The following is a 3,387-nucleotide window of genomic DNA, read 5'->3' on the forward strand; positions in this document are numbered from 1 at the left end:
ATAAAAGGGTTGGAACTTCTTTTGAACTGAAACGTTTGACTGGTATTTGCAATCATCAGCCTCTTAAAAATGTTTCTTGTGCTCATAGAATTGTATTCTTCACAGTGCAAATTTGTCAGCATTTCATATGAAGTAGGCTTCTTGACATATTTTAGCTTTCACAAGTGCATCAATATCAACTGTCAAATTAGCCAATTTCAGAATGGCACTTAAGTGTTAAGCGGTCATTTAAGTGGCCATCAGTGCGCCCTCCAGTGGACAAATTTAGCAACAAACGCTATTTGCAGTTAAAACATTCTGTCCGCGTACTGGCCTTGTTTGGTGTGATCTTAGACAGCAAGCTAAACTCTGACTAGATAATGCAAGATATGTCCTCATACTAGTTTTAATCCACGGTGTTGAAATTACAAAATCGAGACAAAATTAATCTGTTAGCAACATCTATAATGACATACATATTCACAGTCAATACACAATAGAAACTTAAATTAGTTGCTAATAGTCATCCATTAGTTTGCCATTAAAAAACTTAGGTTAGCTAAACAACAAACATCCATCCATCCATCCATCCATCCATCCATCCATCCATCCATCCATCCATCCATCCATCCATCCATCCATTTTCTTAGCTGCTTATCCTCACAAGGGTCGCGGGGGTGCTGGAGCCTACCCCAGTTGGCTTCGGGCAGTAGGCGGGGTACACCCTGATAAACTGGTTGCCAACCAATTGCAGAAAAAAAACAATAAATCTATATGCAACACATCTCCAACTAATAGTATGTATGAAAACATTTTCTTTACAATAATGTGTTATGCGCCCTCACTAGTCTAAACGCGGTACTCTGATTAATATTGCGATCGTGGAATAAACATTGAGCCGAAAAATACAACCCCTTTTTTTTAATCCATCTCAGGAGGTAGCCAGTTTGCCACTTGCTGTTAACAGAAAATTATATCGCAGTGCATAAGACCCAGCTTGTGAACGTCACAATTAAGCGCAGAAAATGGGTGAGCTGATTGGTCGTCCCAAATATTTCCCAAGTAATATTTTGAATTGCAAAAATTATTATGATGATAATAATAATAATAATAATAGTAATAATAATAATAATAATAATGATAATAATAATTTGCTGATTTATTTTAGGTTCTCTTTTTAAATTACTTTTTTTTCTTTTTTTTTTAAGTTTGCATATGCTGTAATAGCGTTTCTACTACTTAGTTTCTACAAGGCCCCTCACTCGTGTTTGTATTAGCTCGTGGCGAAAGATCCTGTTCTTGATTGACGTGCCACTTTTTTTCTTCTCCCGGGGGGGTCGGGTCGCAACAGGAGCCGCCAGCGGGGTCAGCGAGGGTCACATGCAAGCAGCACGCTTCACACGCAACCCTGAACGCAACACAAACACCACATACTTCACCTATGTTGAGTGTGTGTGTGTGTGTGGGGGGGGGGGGGGGGGGGGGGGGGGCGTGTGTGTGCGGGTGGGGGTGTGTGTGTGTGTGTGTGTGTGTGTGTGTGTGTGTGTGTGTGTGTGTGTGTGTGTATGTGTGTGTGAAAGTGGATCACCTTCCCTTCCTGACTAGGCACAAATAGCAGATTAGTAACTGAGCTAATGGTCCCCCCTTCCCCACCTCCCCTCCTCCGTCATTTACAGCCCTCATACATGTTGGCGTGTAACAATAGTTGCGTGCGGAAGTACCTCGGTCATCCATCTTTCTGTCACCTCTGACTCTGTGCTACTAAGGTGTCATAAGTGAGTGCAAAAAGGCAAGGAAGGGGAAAAGGAGGGGAGGGGAGAGAGGTGGGGGAGAAAGTTCCGTGAGAGCAAAACGTTTAAAGTTTCATGTTTGAGGAGAGTTATGACCCTCCACAGGGGAGTAATTGGCGTGTTGTCATCTCGGAGGTAGCAAAGTAGTTCGAGGTCGCTTTACAAGATGCTAAAAATTCCGTTCAATTCCGTTTGGTTGTTTTGAAGTCTGACAATGCGAACATTCAAAACAGACAACTCAGAGATTGACATCTTTGAAACGATCATGCCTTAATGTTATATTGCGAGCAGCTAATGATTATTTAATAATTGATTGATCTGTCAGTTATTTTGCTATGGCGACGCTGTTCCCAAAAGAAAATTTTTCAACAATTTGCCATCAAGGCTGATTGAATGGTGCTCACCCCTCACCACACACACAATGAATATGTTTGCTGATGGCACGCTGCGCCCTCAAAAGTGCAGTGTGAAAAGGTCTTTAGAATGCTGTTTTGAGGGTGCATTGTTCAATAGCGCCTACCAGAGGGAAGGATCGAGAAAAGGTGGTGTCCCAGGTTTTTCCTGCCCTTAAAATACAAATCCTTATTTCATTTACGGCAGGACTCATTGTGTTAGCATGAGTGAGTTGTACATAGTAGGTAGAGCGTATTGATTGAGGCCTCCCGTATGTCCCATTCAATTCCCTGTACACTGTGTTTATATATTACACTGTCCCCTGCATGCACTCAGATATTTCTATTGTATTCTATAGGGAGTATCGTATGCAGGAGCGCAGCACGCAAATCAAGTCATGCGTGGCTCACATTAACCTCTTCTGCCCTCCTTTGCACGCACGCACTCCACGCACACACACCCAAACATTGTATGAGTTTACCCGCTGAATGACCCTGGCCAAGAGGTCTCACTCTGTTCCAGTTTCCAGGAACTCCATTCAATTTTTCCCCCCCAATTTGATCAATATGAAATTATTAGCAGTAGCGAATGTGAGAAAAAAAGCTAAAGAAAAAGTATTATCGTCCATATATACAGGTATATATTATATTCAAGGCATCGGTACGTGCGATGGCAGCCGATGTTAGTATCGGCCGTTCTCCTGTGGCCATTTTATGATTGGGAACTAGAAATTAGAAGAAAAAAAATGCCATTAATTTCATGCATTTTAAAGAAAAATGCTGTTTTGGCACAGATAGGTCTTGAAAATGATCATTTTTTGGTATCAAAGGTAGTATATATGACATGTATTATTAAAGTTTACATTTATTTATATATTCAATTTAAATGACAATTTTATTAGAAATGTGCATATATTTGTTATATTTATTATTAAAGTTAATATGCAATTATTTATTATTATAAGTGGTTATTTTGGGCCAATGAAAATCACAAAAGACAAACAAAAACAAAAAAATCTAAATTTTCTTTAGATTAAAAAAAGTTTTAGAATATACAAACAGTAATTGTTTTAATTCATTAAATAACGTGAAATTTAAAAAAAATCATTTTATTTGCTTTCTTGGTATTTGAACAAGTAATTATTTTTTTTGTGTTTTTTTTTAATGGCCTTTTTGTTACTATTTCATTTTTAAGTGGTATATATCCTTTTAATTTTGTAATTTGA

Source organism: Festucalex cinctus, chromosome 12 (genome assembly GCF_051991245.1).
Source record: "Festucalex cinctus isolate MCC-2025b chromosome 12, RoL_Fcin_1.0, whole genome shotgun sequence".
Lineage (NCBI taxonomy): Eukaryota > Metazoa > Chordata > Actinopteri > Syngnathiformes > Syngnathidae > Festucalex > Festucalex cinctus.